This window comes from Giraffa tippelskirchi, chromosome 5 (genome assembly GCF_054371585.1).
Source record: "Giraffa tippelskirchi isolate mGirTip1 chromosome 5, T2T-mGirTip1v1.2.pri, whole genome shotgun sequence".
In the NCBI taxonomy this organism is placed as follows: Eukaryota; Metazoa; Chordata; class Mammalia; order Artiodactyla; family Giraffidae; genus Giraffa; species Giraffa tippelskirchi.
This window is the reverse complement of record NC_137279.1, coordinates 3,524,389-3,542,557: the sequence shown is the minus strand read 5'-3', so window position 1 is coordinate 3,542,557 and position 18,169 is coordinate 3,524,389. Positions and strand designations below refer to the sequence as shown.

The 18,169-nt window shown below is 40.7% G+C and overlaps 1 long non-coding RNA gene across 1 annotated transcript in view; it reads left to right on the top strand.

The window, feature by feature from the left end:
• Positions 1 to 5,861, top strand: part of LOC145506966 (uncharacterized) — a 65,281-nt gene extending 59,420 nt beyond the window's left edge. Inside the window, exons 4-5 of the long non-coding RNA XR_014054471.1 lie at positions 610 to 746; positions 5,295 to 5,861. This is a non-coding gene — a long non-coding RNA (uncharacterized LOC145506966). The remainder of the gene's footprint in view (positions 1 to 609; positions 747 to 5,294) is intronic.
• The last annotated feature ends 12,308 nt before the right edge of the window (positions 5,862 to 18,169 follow it).

The following is an 18,169-nucleotide window of genomic DNA, read 5'->3' as shown; positions in this document are numbered from 1 at the left end:
ATTACTACATGATAGACACTGTTCTGCGTGTTAAGAATATTATAGGTGGGGACCTCCCTGGTGATCCGGTTGTTAAGATTCTGAGCTTCCACTGCAAGGAGGCATGGGTTCCATCCCCAGGAGGCCGGTACTGGGGCTGCTGTGATGAACAGTAAACCTCACCTAATGTAGGATGTTAGTAACGCGGGTGACCCTGTCCACCTGGAATGTGCAATTGAAGGATTCATGGGAACAGCTTGGTCTCAAGACTGACTTGCAGATCTGGGTCCCCGCTTTAAAATTCTCCCTGTTGACCCTCAGCTTCCAGTGTTGAAAAGCCCACATGAATCCAATGACCTTCCAACTATTCTGCCTGAAATTACTTGCATTAAATCTGGCAATGAAACACTCAGAAAAGTTTCCCTTAGCTCTGCCTGTAATCTACTATGGCTTTCAAGAATTCAGATTTACTAAAGAAAGTTAAATATTGTTGAAAGGAAAGCAGACTTCTGTACTGGCATGTGCATTAAAGGTTTCGTTTTCACAACCCTAGTTCCTTCACAACTGCTTGCTGAATCTGTTGCCAGAAGGGACCTCAATTTCTTTTTCCTCTGCTTTGTGTTCACTCAGATTGCAGTAAGGACAAGGAGAATGCAGAAACACTTGATACCTCTCATCACTCAATCTGGAAAAGTCAGTGAGCTCCAATTCAAAAGCCAAATCCCCAAAGAAATGGGAGCATCCTCTAAACCAGCAAATCAGAAAAGGTAGCAAATGCAAAGCCACGGTGATTATACTATTAGCTAATTTGGATGACCCTCCATGATCTCATTCAGATGAGTCCATCTAGAGGGATATTTCTGAAAGTATCTTGTCTGCCAGAGACTCTCCGTTCCTAATTTAGGGAAAAGAAATGTTGGAGAAAGAAATGATGACTGTTAGAGAAAAGAGAGAGGGTTTACTTTTAAAAGTATATATTATCAAAGGCAGAGGCTGGTTTTTTGGGTCAATGAGAACAGTTGATCCCTTTGGAAGTCTACTGAAGTCTACACGAAGTGGTAGAAATGATTTTATTTTGTCAGAGAGATCTGCGTCTCTATGGGTTAATGATTTCATTGTATGTGTAAGAGAGAGTTACCAGGGATCCAGAAGGCGAATAGTAACAGTGATTTTTAAATTAAATTTAACTTTTTAGTATCTTGGCTTTGCTGGGTCTCTGTTGCAGCTCGTGGGCTTCCTCTAGGGTGCTGCACATGGGGACGACTCTCGTTGCAGCTCGCGGGCTTTTTCTTGCTGCAGAGCACGGGCTTTAGAGCTCTCAGGCTCTCTAGTTGCAGCCCCTGGGCTAGATTCCCCAAGGCATGTGGGAACTTACCTTCCTGACCAGGGATCAAACCTGTGTCCCCTGCATTGGAAGGCGGATTCTTAACCAGTGGATCACCAGGGAAGTCCCAGAGCGATTATTTTTTTTTGCCTCTTCTCCAAGGATCCAACTAGTTCCATTTTCTTTCTCTCGTTTCTCCTTCTCCCCTCCTCCCCTCTCTCTCCCTCCTCTTCCCCCTCCCTGTCTTGCTCCCCACACTCATCGTCCTCCTTTTATGGGGGTCCTGTTCCAGGCTGAGAGTGAGCCCAGGAGGTGCCCTGGAGCTTGGCTTGTGAACAACAGAGCCGGTTCTTTGTCACTCAGGAAGATCAGGTTGATTTTAGAACCGGCTGGGTGTCTGACTCCACCCTGAGTTGGCCTTAGTCATTCCCAGGAAGTTCTGCTTCTGCTGAAGAGTGGCCCACCCTTGACAATTCTCATCTGAATTCTTAGGCAGGACAGTATTTCTGTCTCAAGAACATGCAGCCCTGGGGTGTATTCCTTGGGTTCCAGACATGCTACCATTACAGCTGGTTCCTGATGGAGGAACAGACAGTGAGTCCCCATGGAAGGCACGGAGGGATGGAGTGACTACGTGGTTGCCGGTCTCTGTGCTGGGAGCTGTGTGGAGCACCAACTCCTTGAAGCTCCACAGCAATTGGGTTAGGTGATGAGAACCTCATTTTTCGTTAAGGGAATTAGTGTTCAAATACTTAATTTTCTAAAGGCTGAAGAGTTAAAATGGCCCTAGGGGAACCTGGACACAGGCTATCTGAGTCAGTTGCTAAGTCTTGTCTGACCCTGGGATCCCATAGACTCTAGCCCACCAGGCTCCTCTGTCCATGGAGTTCTCCAGGCAAGAACACCAGAGTGGGTAGCCATTTCCTTCTCCAGGGGATCTTCCCGACCCAGGGATTGCACCCAGGTCTCCGGCATTGCAGGTGGATCCTTTACCGTCTGAGCCATCAATGGCTACCCACTGCAGTATTGTTGGGGCTTCACTGGTGACTCAGTTGGTAAAGACTTTGCCTGCAATACAGGGGACCGGGGTTCAATCCCTGAGTCAGGAAGATGCCCTGGGGAAGGAAATGGCAACCCACTCCAGTATTCTTGCCTGGAGAACTCCATGGACAGAGGAGCCTGGTGGGCTAGAGTCCATGGGGTTGCAGAGAGTCAGACACGACTTAGCGACTGACTCAGGTAGCCTGTGTCCAGATTCCCGTAGGACCATTTTAGCTATTCAACCTTTAGAAAATTAAGTATTTGAACATTAACTCCCTTAACTAATAATGGGGTTCTCATCACCTAACCCAGTTGCTGTGGAGCTTCAAGGAGTTGGTGCTCCACACAGCTCCCGGCACGGAGACCGGCAACCACGCAGTCACTCCGTTCCCCCGTGCCTTCCATGGGGACTCACCGTCTGTTTACACATATAACTAATTCACTTTCAGAAACACAACATTGTAAAGCAGCTATACTCCAGTGAAAATTAATTAAAACAAAAAAGAAAGAAACAAGCCAAATCCCCACAGAAACATGCAGAGATGCTCTGGGTGTGGTTGCCTGTGTTAATGGTATTTCCGGCTTCCTGTCATCTTAAGAAAAAGGAAGTTCAGGAGTGTGTGTGTGTGTGTGTGAGCGCACACGCGCCAGCGTGTGAGTTTCTCATTGGTGTGTGAGTTTTCCCATGTGTTTCCGGGTGAGCGAGCAGAGGCTGGCTGCAGGGTGGAGACCGCAGGAAGCCCAGTCCCTGCGGCATGTCTGTCCACCCCTGAGTCAGTCTGGGTGCCCAGGGTCCCTCTCTATTTCCTTGGGTCTGGGAATGATTCTTTTTAATTACCTCCTTGGTTTGACTCTCATGTTTCTGGGCCACTACATCTGCTTTTTATTTTCTCTCAATTACATAAGCAATATATATTCAATGAAGAAAACTTGGAAAATATAGACTACAGGAAAAATCACACTGGCTCCTAACTCTGTCACCCGGCAGGAACTATTCACATTTGGTCATGTATCCTGCCAGGCATTTAGTTTTACAAAGATGGGATGATACCCTACCTATCACTTTATTTTTTTCATTTGCCACACCTCGTGGTGTGCAATATCTTAGTTCCCGGACCAGGGATCGAACCCCTGACCCTTGCATTGACAGGTGGATTCTTAACCACTAGACCACCAAGGAAGTCCCTGTGCTCTGTTTTTAAGTGACAAATCCTCATGTGCTCTGACGCTTTGGCGTCTCACCCGGGGGATTCTCCATCCTCCTGCAGACCCATCCGTCGACTTTAGGATGTGTTTTCCTCCAATGATTCCCTCACGTCTGGGTTTGACTCTCTGATCCTTCCATTAAATCACTTCTTGGCTTATACATTCAAATCCCTTTTTGTAATCACCTGGTAAAGCCTCAATTGCAAAAAAAAAAAAAAAACAATTCTATTGCTTCTATTCCACATGAGACGTTGCTGGAGAAAAATACGTGTCTGAGCTGACCCCTCAAGATGCAATTCCTCAAACATGACATCCCTCTAATAAATAAAATGTGCTCTTTCTTTGTGTTTCTGAGTGTCCCCTTGCTCAGAAATCTCTTTCCTGAGTTGTCTTCTGTGGTTTATTCCTTTACAGTCAGAAATTCCTACCCTTAAATGTCAGCTCTAAACTCAGAGCAAACTATCACTGGCCTCCTTGCACTGAATTGAAGTGATAGAATCCTTTGTTTGTCTTTATTAGCCTGGAGGCTCCTTGAAGACAAGTAACAGATCTAGGGACTTCTCTGGTGCTCCAGTGGTTAGGGCTCCACGTTTCCACTGCAGGAGGTGTGGGCTTGCTCCCTGGTTGGGGCACTGAGAGCCCACAAGCCACGTGGTGCAGCCCAAAAAGAACCAGACCTAGTAGAGTTTCATCACACAGTAAATGCTCAATAAATGTCTGTTAACTATAAGAATAAATACATTAAAAACATCTGCTTTTCTTTCCAGTTACAAAGGGTTTCTACCTACATGATCATATTTGATTCTTTTTACAGATCTCTGTGATATTTGTTGGTGACAGCATTTTGGTCATCTTTTTGTCTATTTTGAGCAGGACTTGGCTGGTTCATACCATTAGCAGGGGGAAAAGCAGAAGCTTGGCATGACTCTTGCTCTGACTGACTTTTCACACTTTCCCACCAAGCAGTCCTAGCAGCAGAAGAAGCTGTCAGCCCTGGACACTATGGGAGCTGAATGTAGCTGGACACATCCTGCTAAAGCCTGACACGTCTATGAAGTCTCTAAAACTCGTTTATCTTAAAATTACCCTAAAATTTGTACGAATTTAGTGTATTACTTCATCTAGTGTTTTGCTTCAATATTATCTTTAAATAACTGACCGCTATCTTTTATTTTTTAATTTTTATTTTACATTGGAATATAGTTTATTTATAATGCTGTGCTAATTTCAGGTGTACAGCAAAATGATTCAGTTATCCATATACATGTATCTATTCTTTTTCAGATTCTCTTCCTACATAAGTAATTACGGAATCATCCTCCCCCAAGTCTCTTCTTTGATAGCCATAAGTCTGTTTTCTATGTCTGTGTGTCTGTTTCTATTTTGTAAATAAGTTTGTTTTTTTATCATTTTTTAAGGTTCCTCATAGTGATATATGGTATTTGTCTTTCTCTTTCTGACTTATTTCATTTGGTATGATAATCTCCAGGACCATCCATGATTCTGCACATGGCCTTATTTCACTCTTTGTTCTGGCTGAGTAATATTCTTTCGTGCATATTTACCACTTCTTTGTCCGTTCATCTACTGGGCACTCAGGTTGCTTCTGTGTCTTGGCTATTGTAAGTAGTGCTGCAGTGAACACTGCGGTGCATGAATCTTTACAAATTTTCTCCAGATATATGCCCAGGAGTGGGAATTTTTACTTTAATGTCATTGACTCTCCCTCTCTCCCTCCCTCAAGTAAAGCTGCCACTCCAGAAAAGGCTTCAGATTCATCCTCCTCCCAGCCGCTCCTGTCTGTATCCCCTCGCTGTCTGCAGAGGGATGTGAAGACCTGACCTGAGAAGCAGGGGCTGGACCACACAGCCTTTCCCACTTGTGGGCTGAAGGCAGGTCTTGGTCGTGTTGCTGTCCGTACATCAGGGAGTGAATGAGAAGCACCAACTCAGTTAAGCTGCACATGTTTCCAATGCATGTTTTCTGAGCACCAGCGTAGCTCCCGGAGCTTCATAACATCCGGACATGCTTTTAAGACATTGAACCTCGTCCTGCCTCCCCTGACATATAACCACACTCTGCTCTCCCCTCATCTGAACAACAGATGCACTTCCCGTGGATGATCTGGACATTTATTGCATGCGTTTGGAAGGCATAATGTTCCCTCAAGAGAAAAACATTGATAAACCCTTCTACGTCCGGAATGAGGAAAAGTAAGTAGAGGGGATGAAGTGTCACGTTACTTGACTCCCAGATGCACCTGCTCAACCTTTTAGAGGCTGGAGTCTTAATAAGAGGCTAAAAAAGGCAATATGAGAAGTACCAATGCGTATTTTGATTGTATCACTGAGGGATTTGCATTTTATATAGCAGAAAAAGGAAACATTCTGTTATTTATGGCAGATTATTTATAGCTTTCTGCTTTATAAAATTATGTGCAAATGTAATAATCATACATAAATTCTCTACTTCCTATTGTTACTCATAATGGACTTTTTGAGAAATATTTCCTTCTATCATCAACATAATCTAAATAACCTGTTCTGATTTATTTGCTGGAAAATCATTATAAAATAGCAAGAATACTGTGCATTCTTGTGAGGACAAAAAATACAAATATTTGGTGAGAAAGTGAACTCTCAAGGCAGAGCTCAGAAACTACATATTTGAATTCCCTTTGATATGCACCTTAGTTTTAATTGTCTTTTGTTTCTTCGGATTTTTATATCTGAAAGCCAGGTTTCTCTCTGGAAGAAGCATCATACATACCTCCAAGTTACAGGTATGTACAGAACTCCAAAAGTGTATAATACAAAAAATTTAAAATCAGTAAGCCAAATACTGTAAATTTAGTAAATCAGGACTTCCCTGGCAGTCCAGTGGTTGAGACTCCATGCTTGCCTTGCAAGGACACATCGGACATGGGTTCGGTCCCTGGATGGGGAATTAACGTCTCATGTGCTGTGTAGTGTGGCCAAAAAATAAATTAAAAATAATGAAATTTAATAACTCACTCTTCGGGTCTCAACCCTTTAAGCTTAGGATGTACACATGGGGTGGTTCAAGATTGCAAGCAAGAGCTTCATATCAGAATTGTCCTCTCTAGATTCAAGCCACATCCTAAGAGTTCTGATTTGGGGAATCTAAATTTATAGCTTTCTCTTAAAGTGCTGATCATTAGCAAGGTATACAAAGACACAGACTCCAGGGAGGCAAACAGCATTCCCCCTCCCTCTGTCCAATATCAGCTCGGTCTCCCTCACTCTGCTCCGGTGGCTGCGAGCCAATTCCCGTGGCAAGGCATTTAAAAACAACCTTGTGGCTCCATATTGATTGGCGACGTGAAATTTGGCTCCGTGAAGTCTGGAGAATGATGCTGTTACCTGCCTGGCTTCAATGTATCTTTGTTTGCTTCTCACAGGAAAAACAGTTTAATCACAGGCGGTTTACAGCCTTGATTAGAGTGGGCTGGGGAGGTTCAGTACCAGAAGCGCTGGCAAAACTCAGCCAACAGATTCGTGGTTTTATTTATTTATATTTTATAAAGTCAGCTTTTAATGGCCCATGGGTGATTGAATCCAGAGTGGTATAGTCTATACTGTTGACCTTGTTACGGCCGGGAGCCCTCGATTTTGCCAAGAATCTCTGGCTGTGTCTATAAGATACCGATAAGATCACATGGAAAGGGCAACATACTAGGTATTTTGTCCCAGTGACAATTCTGATGTTTCAACCAACATAACACGTTTAGGGAGGAGGGAGCATAGACTTTACGTCTGCATGGAATTTTGCTTTGTGGTGTATGCCCTGGTAAATGAGGATTTTTATACAGATTCTACTGGGAAAAATTAGTTGTTTGTGTTAACTTGTAAGCTGCACAGTGGAGTAGGATTCATCTCACTTACTTGAAACCCAAATATTAAATTTAGTTGGAATAAGAAAGTTTATGAAAGATCATTGTAAGACAGGTCATGATAACTGAAAATAGCAATATAAATTTGGCATTGAGTGTTGGCTTTTTCCTACTGCTTTGGTTTATTTTTATTTACGTTCATACATTTCTATTAAATTCAGGCTGCAGCTGACTGTCCTTTTGTGACAATGGTAATAGTGAGAAATGTTGGCTTTAATTTGGGGAGGATTTTGCAAGAAATCAGGACCATCCATTATTTTATTTCATTCTTTTTAAAGAATTTTTGATGCGGACCATTTTTTTAAAGGCTTTATTGAATTTGTTACAATATTGCTTCCATTATTTATGTTCTGTGTTTTTTTTTTTTGGCCATGACGTGTGTGGGGTCTTCGTTCCCTGACCATGGACTGAACCTGCATGCACACCGCTAACCCCCCAGCACCACCACCTCCCAGGCCCTGACCACTGGGCCGCCAGGGAAGTCCCCATCGACTTATTGCAATCCATTTTATTTCTGCAGTTTGATACTTTCGCATCCTAGTCAAAAGAGATAACAGCTGTTTCTGACTCAGTGAAGAGCAAGCGATCTAATTCGTAGCAGGATTTAGGAGCATTTATGACACCATAGTAGAAAATAAAATAGAAGCAAAACGTAAAATACAGGGACTTTGAAAAGCTGCCTCCTCAGTCTCCAAGTGTTTCATTCTCCAGCCCTGCCGGCCTCTCCCCTGCACCTCCGTAAATCTCCTGGCTTGTCTGGCTTTCTGCCTTGTTCTCCTTTCTTTCACACCAGTAGCACCTACGTGTTAACATGAGCCTCTGGAACTGCTTACAATTTTCTGTCTTTTAAATGCCTTTTCATATTAAAAAAAAATAGAAAAAAAGAAAAATGGTTGAGAGAGATCCAATTATCTTCTGTCTTTTTCTCCCTTTCTCCCTCCTTCTCTCCCTCCTCCCAGAAAAAGGCAGCTTCAGATGCTAAGGATCGACACGCATTTTGAAAAATGATTACTTTTTTTCATGAACAAGTTGAATTCATTTTAAGATGGGTTATTTTTAACTTCCATTTTTAGAATGAAGTTTTACTGGGGTAGAGTTGATTTACAGTGTTGTGTTTCAGCTGTACAGCAAAGTGAATCAGTTATACATACACACACATCCACCCTTTCTTAGATTCATTTCCCATATAGACCATTACAGAGTACTGAGTGGACTTCCTTGTGCTACATAGTAGGTCCTTATTAGTTACCTATTTTGTATATAGTGATGTGTATCCCAATCTCCCAATTTATTCCTCCACCTCCTTTCCCCCTGTTGCAGGTGTGTTTTCTATGCTCGTGGCTGTATTTCTGTCTTGTAAATAGGTTCATTTGTACCATTTTTCCTCATATGAGTGATATCATATGGTATTTGTCTTCTCTGATATACTTCACTCAGTGTGACAATCTCTAGGTCCATCCATGTTGCATTTTAACCTAAATGTGATTCTGATTTTTCTACTCTGATTTGAGAAAATGATTTAACATCATTGCCTCATTCAAGATCCAAGGAGGAAAGCTTTTAATATCTCTCCATGAAAAGAAAGCTGGCTGTTTTTTTTAAAAAAAATAAGTTTAATGAAATTTCCTTTTATTCCTAGTTTTGAATAGATGTTGAACTCTATCAAATACCTTTTCTGTTTTTATTGAAACGATCACATAATTGTTTTTCCTTTATTCCATTAATGTGAATTCCTTTGGTCTTGTAGGGGAAATGCCTACCTGGAATAAATATCTGTAGTGATGACTTCGTTTTTATTCCTGGTCTTAGTTATTTTCACCTTTCTTAAAAAAATGCCAGTCAACATGGATTTATGACTTTTATAAGTCTTTTTAAAGACCGCAACATTTGGTCTTGTTAATTTGTTCTACAGTTTTGTCTTTCATTTCTTTTTGCTTTTATATGTATTTCCTTTTTTCCACTTTCTTTGTGTTTAATTTGCTCTTTTCCAAGTGTATAAAAAATGGATACTTAGATCAATAAAAATCATTCATTATATGTACTTTTTCCTTTTCTAATATATTCTTCAATGCTATATACTTCTCAGTGCTTTGATAGGCCATATTTTAATTCTCATTGATATCATTTACATTTTATTTAATTATTTGAGCCATGGGTTATTTAGAAAAATATTGTCTAATTTCTCAACATCTAGGTGTTCTCTAGTCATCTTTCTGCTACTAGTTTCTACTTGTCATTGTAGCAGAACATTCTCGTCTAATTTTTTAAAAAGTTCTTGGCTGCACCAGACAGCAGCGAGATCTTAGTTCTCCAGCCAGGGATCGAACCTGTGCCCCCTGTGGTGGACGTGCAGAGTTCTAAGCACTGGACCGTCAGGCAAGTTCCTGTCTGATTTTTAAATTTTTTTTAGTTGAAGTATAGTTGATTTACAATGTTGTATTAGTTTCAAGTGACCAACAAAGTGATTTAGTTATATATATATTTTTTCAGATTATTTTTCCTTATAGATTATTACTAAATATGGAGTATAGTTTCCTGTGCTATATAGTAGATTCTTGTTGATTATATATTTTATATATAGTAATGCTTATATGTTAATCCCAGCCTCCTAATTTATCCCTCTCCCCTCCCCACTGTGTCTAATTTAAACCCTTTACAATGTGTCCAACTTTCCTACTTGGTCCCTGTGGGAGGTTCACACTATAACCCCCTCTGTCTTATTGTAGAAGCAAAATCACCATTGTATTTTATCTGCATTTTCTTGATTACTAGTGCAGTGTTTCATTTTTTGTCTTCTGTTCAGAAATGTAAAATGTTGACCCAGTGTGATTTAACATATTTTTTTTTATAATTTGCATCTTTTATTTCATGATTCAAAAAATTATTTCCAATATGGATTTGCTAAATATGTTCTAAGACAATCTCTGCTAGTGAAAGAACACACCAACCAGGTTAAGTTACCAAGCCAACACACATAGATGAGGTCTGGTCTAAGCAACTGATAAATCCTGTCCCCCTACAGGGACCTACTGTATGGCACAGGGAACTCTGCTCACTGTTATCCGGCAGCCCGGATGGGAGGGGAGTTGGGGGAGAATGGACACCTGTGTTTGTGTGGCTGAGTCTCTCTGCTGTGCACCTGAAACTGTCACAACATTGTTAATCAGCTGTACTCCAATATAAAAGAAAAAGTTTAAAAAAATACTGTCACCCCATCCAAGACCTATGAAAGTGTTAGTTGCTCATCATGTCCGACTCTTTGAGACCCCGTGGATTGTAGCCTCTGTCGATGGAATTCTCCAGGCAAGCATACCTGGAGTGGGTTGCCATTCCCTTCTCCAGGGAGTCAAATCCAGGGATCCCAACCCAGGGACCAAACTTGGGTTTCTCACATTGCAGGCAGATTCTTTACCATCTGAGCCACCAAGACCCAGATAGATGTATCGTTCTCTTATTTTACCTTGTCTGTCCAAATGAATCAGGGTCTCCTAATAACAGTAGCTAACATTTATCACTGATTATATGTTGGAATGAGGCTAAATGCTTTACAGACACGTTTTAGTTAATTTCTCACATCAGCCCTGGGAGGGAGCTAGACTGTCATCCCTGGTTTGCAAATGAGAGAAGTGTCAGCATCAAAGAAAGGCATCTGGTGGGCAGCAGAATGAACACAGGAGCTTGGGCGGCCTCTTCCAGGGTCTGACTGAGTCGCTGCGGAATGCCGAGGACACTGCTGTGCGCTAAGTCGCTTCAGTCGTGTCTGACATCACTGCACATAAAGAGTGCTCTCCTTTGGGGTTTCTGTTGGTTCTGCCTCCTTTCTTCTCTCTTGCATTCCTTCCTTCTTTCCTTTGATTTTCACTTGGATTCCGACTTTCGGGCTCAGGCTCTTTGAATTGGAAGCTCTGTTTCAATGATCTGCCCAGCTCTGGTTTAGTGCTAACTTTTTTTTGCTGCCTGCTCTATTTGGCTCTAGCTACAAACCTTTGAGTTTCCTCTCCATCTAGTGCTCAGGGCTGAGTCTACTGATTGCCTAACAGAGAATATTAAATGAGAAATGTGTTGCTCTCTTCCAATAGCTCTAATAGCAACTTCTCTTTTAAATACCATTTGTTCATTTATTTATCCAGTCATTTAATCAATCTTTCCCTTGCTTCCTTTCTTTCTCTTTCTTTCTTTCTTCCCTTTCTTCTTTCTTCCTTTCATTCATTCTGGAATTTTTCAGACATTTATCAACAATGAACTGATCTGTTCTAAGCACTGGGCATATGGAGGTGAATTAAAAAACAAAACAAAACTCTGTGTAGAACTCATATTCCAGCTGAGAAGATAAGATTTTAAACCTGTGGATAACAGTCTGTGACATAGTTGTGCATAAATATTCCAGATTAATCACGAATGTTTTCACTAAAGAGGCTGTAAGTCAGCTGAACCTTCAAAGATAAGCTTGTCAGATGGAGTGTAGAAAGTGTTTAGTTGCTAAGTTGTGTCTGACTCTTTGTGGCCCCGTGGACTGTAGCCTGCCAGGCTCCTCTATCAGTGGAATTCTCCAGGCAAGAATATACTGGAGTGGGTTGCCATGCCCTTCTCCAGGGGATCTTCCCAACCCAGGGATCGAACCTAGGTCTCCCTCATTGCAGGCTGATTCTTTACCCACTGAGCCACCTGGGAAATGCCTTAGAAGTGATTAAATTAAATATTAAATAGCTCTGTTAAACTATGTTTTATAAGAAAAGGTAAGAGTTACCCACATTTCACTACATTTTGAAGCACAAAGCAGTTTAGGACTAGTCCTGGCCCGGGTCTCTAAATTAGACTCTTTTTTGCAAAACAAGACCACCTTACCTCTCTAAAAGCAAGAGTAACTTTCTTTCCTTGAGATAACCTGGGATAACAATTAATTGTTAAAAATAATAAACTCAGAGATAAAGAAAAAAAAAATGAACAACTTAGAGCTCATTTAGAACAAAGTACCAACCCAGTTTTGGAATGTCTCCTAAAGGTCAATGATAGGTAATTATGCGGACCACTGAATATATATAGTTTAGTACACACCAATCAATAGAAATTTTTCAGCATTTACCTCTGATTTCTAAATGTTATTTATTTATAAATTGCATACCCTTTCAAATGTAATCAAATAAAAATTAAAAAATAAAAAGTTGAGGTAAAGAGCAAGTGAATAATCAATAATACATTTTATTTGTGAATGAGCCAAAACATTTTAATTTCTCTGAAATCTTTCTTATTAATATGTAAAGTTAAATATCAAAACTGTTTTGGTTTCACAAAGAAGACGTATAAAAACATGTCCATACATGAAAAATATGGAAATGCTTCACAATTGTCAAAAACCTTTATGATAAAGCAATTCTGATACTTGGTTATAATAGTTGTCATGACTAAAAAATATATGAAAATCTAAATCCAAAAAATATGTGTATGTAATCACTGCAATTGATGAAGATGAAATTTTCATTTGTTCTTCATTATGAAATGTTCATTATTGAATATCCTGACATGCTAGGGCCTAGGGAGCTTTGTGGAATGACAGCAAAGTTAATAGAAAAGTGAATTTTGGACCTTGAAGATCCAGACGTCCTATGTCACCAGAGGCAGAGGTACTAAGTGAAGTTAAGTCAGTCGATTAAGGTCAGAAAACAACAGTGTTGAGTGGACAGACAGGATGTGGCTCTGGACTCCTGGTCAGAGAAAACCTTCCCCTCTGACCACACAAAATTCTCTTAGCAGGTTAGCCAGCTCTGCCATCCACAGGCCCCCAGGTGAGAGCAGCCCTGGAGCACAGCTTGCTGCCTGAGGCTTTGGAACTTGTGTTCACTTTCAAACCAGCTCCCAAAATGCACTTGTCAACCTGATGCATTGGAGAAACTCACCTTCCAAGGGCTTTTTCAATTGTTCTGGAGAATGCACTCTGACACGCTGCAGTTGTCTTAGCTGTGAGTTGGAGGAAAGAAAAAAAAAAAAAAAGCTCTGTTAAAGTGAAATTATCATCGAAGTACAGCTATTTATTCCATGTTCCAGATTGGGAGACTAAGAAAAACGGGCTGTTGAGGCATGTTAAAAAGTTAGGACCCCAGTAAAAAGAAGTTCCTTAAGTTATTGATATGGTAAAGCACTGTTGAAAAACCATTAGTCAAAAAAAAGAAGCAAAAGTGGTCCCATTGTGTGTAAATGTAGCCTGCTTCCGGAAGTCCAGTAGCTGACCTCCCCCTGCCAGCTGCCAGGCTGGAGCTGGAGGTACAGTCAGATTTACGGTCTTCTGGCCTGTGTGGTCACACCTCGTCCAGCACTTAGAATGGCTCCTTGGTGGAATGCTCTGGGGTATTGTTTGAGACGTTGAACAATTTTGAACAAGAAGGCCCACATGTTCACTCACTTGGCAGTGAGTCCCGGAAATTATGTAGCTAGTCCTGGATGGAGGTGAGAATTTTGGTCAAGGCTGTGGTTTGTGGCCAGAACACAGAGGTTTCCTAAGTACTGCATCCTCTGCAGCTGTGACTGTGTCTGCAGGGTTTCCCATTAGTCAGTGGGAGCAACTGTCCCCCAAGCCAGAGCCAAGCTTCCGACCTTCATCCTCATCCCTTCCTCCATCCAACTGGCTGCTAAGACCTGTGGTTTTCATCCCCTACATCTATTTAGACTCGATTCCCTCCTCTCTGTTGCCTGTGCTAAGGGCTTCCTTCAAGTCTCCGCATTCCTTGCCTGCTCAGTTTTTTTAACCATCTCCCTGAAACATCAGACCCCAGTTTTTGTCTTATTATCTCCAATTTATCCTCTCTGGCAGGATCAGATTCTGCCTGCTACCATTGCCTGTCTCCATGAATAAGCTTTTAACAGAATATAGCCATGCCCATCAAGGTATCCACCCTCTAAAGCGACTTCTGCCCTAGAGCGGCAGTCTGAGGAAAGCGCTCTTTGGCCTACTAATGCCTACAGTTATAGCCTTCTTCTTCTCCTTTTTTTTTTTCTTTTTTTGGTTTAAATTCATTTCTAAAGTTCTTGGAAAAGTTGTCTGAATGAACTGCCAACAATTCCAAAGCATTCATTCACAGCCCCTTTACCACCTGCCTGCTTCGCCACCTCTCTGGTGGCATTGCTCTCGCACAGATCCATGTTAGTAAGTTAGAAAGAGGAAAACAAGTATTGTACATCAACGCATACATGCAGAATCTAGAAAAATGGTACAGGTGAACCTACTTGCAAAGCAGAAATGCAGACACAGACGTAGAGAACAAATGGATGGACCCAAACAGGGAGGAGGGGGTGAGATGAACTGGGAGATTGGGATCGACAGATACACACTATTGATATGATGCATAAAACAGGTAACTGATGAGAACCTCCTGTATAGCACAGGGAACGCCACTCCGTGCTCTGGTGATGACAAAGAGGGGACATACGTGTTCAAGTAGCTGATTCTGCTGTACGGTGGAAACTAACACAGCATTGTAAAGCAACAAAACAATAAAAAAAAAAAGTCAATGTTAACTAGACTTACTGTGATAATCATTTCATAGTACAGACAAGTATCAAATTATTACATTGTACACCTGAAAGAAATACAATGTTCTATGCCAATTATATCTCAAAAAAAATGCAACACAAACTTATCAAGTCCAATGGATCCGTCTTACAATTGAGCTGCTTTCACAGGGCTGTAGTATTTGATAATATATTTTTTTTAATATATTTTCTGTTTTAGTTTCTGTGACCCTGTCTTTTCCTGCTTTCACCTCCCCTCTGTATTACTTCTCAATAGTCTTGTCTGTTAAGCTCAGATGTTCCCCTAGGGTTCTGTACTGTCTTTAAGCCTTTTCACCTGTTTCCACAGCTTCAGTTATCAGAGGACTTGTTGCCTTTCTGAGTCACGGGACTCTTTTAGCATCCAATCAAAGCTATGAACCACTCCCACCCCCTGCATCACCACCAACCACATTTTAGCATAAAAATATAACAGCTATCATTTATTGAGCACTTACTACTCAGTCTGTTAAATCATCTCAACAATTTCATGAGAATGGAGAAGGAAACTTGCCAAAGACCCGCCCGTACCAAATTAACTGGGTTGGGAGTCAAACCTCAGCAGTGTGACTATGAATACACAGTAGCACTCCAGTTCTGCACACACGGCAGAATCATTGAATTCTTTTTGAGAGAGTCCTGAACTATCACCATCAAGACGATGGCTACCACACCTCTCTCTAGGTGCCACCTAAATTCCCACTTTTCTGTCAAAACCAGATTTTATAAAGCTGCTAAAACACTTTTGTATGAGTCAGTATGAAGCAGATTGATTAGAACACATAATATATATATATATATAATTTTTAAAAATGATGTCAAAGAGTTTGCAAAGTGGCTGTACCATTTTGTGTTTCCATTCTTGATGTATAAGAATTAGAGCTGCTAAGACTTCCCTGGTGGTCCAGTCGCTAAGACTCCATGCTCCCAGTGCAGGGGCCTGGGTTCGATCCCTGGTCAGGAGACTAGATCCCATGTGCCACAACTAAGACCTGGCACAGTCAAATAAACAAATAAATAAGTATTAAAAAAAAAAGAATTAGAGCTTCTTCACACTGTTGCCAATAGTCAGTATGGTCAGTATTTTTAATTTTTGCCTTTCTAAGAGGGATATGGGAGAAGGCAATGGCACCCCACTCCAGTACTCTTGCCTGGAAAATCCCATGGACAGAAGAGCCTGGTAGGCTGCAGTCCATGGGGTCGCGAAGAGTCGGACACGACTGAGCAACTTCACTTTCACTTTTCACTTTCATGCACTGGAGAAGGAAATGGCAACCCACTCCAGTGTTCTTGCCTGGAGAGTCCCAGGAACAGTGGAGCCTGGCGGGCTTCCATCTATGGGGTCGCACAGAGTTGGACACGACTGAAGCGACGCAGCAGCAGCAGCAGAAGAGGGATATACAGGTCTCTTGCTTTTTTTTTTTTATAAATATGAGGCTTTAAGGACTTTTTAAAAAGTGAAGTTTGTTTTATTTTTTAAAATTTTGCTATTTTGTTTTTTGGCTGCTCTGCACAGCATGTAAGGTCTTAGTTCCCCAACCAGGGATTGAACTCAAGCCCCTGCTTTGAAAGTCCAGAGTCTTAACCACTAGACCACCAGGGAATTTCCTACCTTGCAGTTTTAATTTGAATTTTTCTAATGACTAATAGAACTGAGCATCTGTTCATGTGCACTTCCTTTTTATCCACATATGCTTTTTGTTGAAATGGCTCCTTGAAATTTTTTTTCCGTTTTAAAAAATGGACTTTCCCCCCTTATTATTGACATTTGAGAATTCTTTATGTATTTAGAATACAAATTTCTTGTTATATTTATCGTTTGCAAATATTTTCTCCCAGGCTGACTTTTCATGATCTCAACAGTCTTTTGAAGATCACAAGTTTTAAATTTTGATGAAATCCAATTAATCTTTTTTTTAATGTATATGTTTTTGGTATTATAGCAAAGAAATTTTTGCCTAACACACAAGATGACAAAGATATTCTCCTGTTCTTTTTTTTTCAGAAATGTTAGAGTTTTTGGTTTAGCATTTACATCTAGAATCACTTTTTACTTAATTTTTGTATATGATGTGAGGTGTGACTCAAAGTCTATATTTTGAGTAATGCTTATCCAATTGATTGATTACCATATTAAAAAAATCAACTAAAAATTGTGTTTGAGCACCATTTGTATAAAAGACTCTTTTCTCCATAGATATTTATCTTTGCCAAAAAGTTGTCCATCTATGTATGGGCCTGCGATTCTGTTCCACTGATCTATTTTCTTTCTTTATACCAACATCACATTTTATTACTTTAGCCTTACAGCTAGTCTTGAAATCAGTTAAAGTTAATCCTCCTTGGTTCTTCTCTTTCAAAATTGTTTTGACTTTTCTAGGTTCCTTGAATTTCTATGCAGATTTTCAAATCAGACTATTAATTTGTATAGGAAAGCACACAGGATTTTGATTGGGGTTACAGTGAATCTATAGGAGAAGGCAATGGCACCCCACTCCAGTACTCTTGCCTGGAAAATCTCATGGACGGAGGAGCCTGGTGGGCTGCAGTCCATGGGGTCACTAAGAGTAGGACACAACTGAGCGACTTCCCTTTCACTTTTCCCTTTCACGCATTGGAGAAGGAAATGGCAACCCACTCCAGTGTTCTTGCCTGGAGAATCCCAGGGACGGGATAGCCTGGTGGGCTGCCGTCTATGGGGTCTCACAGAGTCGGACACGACTGAAGCGACTTAGCAGCAGCAGCAGCACAGTGAATCTAATTAATTAATCTAATTAATTTTGAGGAAAATTAATATCAAAATGTCTTGTTTTCTGAGCTATAAACTGGAAACATCTATTTAAATTTTTTAAAATTTCTTTCAGTTATGTTCTATAATTTTCAGTTTTATGTAGTATGCACATCTTTTATCAGATTCATCTCAATGTAGTTGATTATTTAAAGGCTACTACAAATAGTATTTTTTTTTTAAATTTCAGTTCAAATTATTCATTGTTGATACACAGAAAATACAATTTTGATTTTTGTAAGTTGATCTTTTACTCTACAACATCTCTAAATTAACTTTTCCCCAGTGGTAGGTGACATCCACCAGATTTCTTACAAAGACGATCACGTTGTCTTCAAACAGAGACACGGGTACTTCTTTCTTGCCCGTCAGGGTG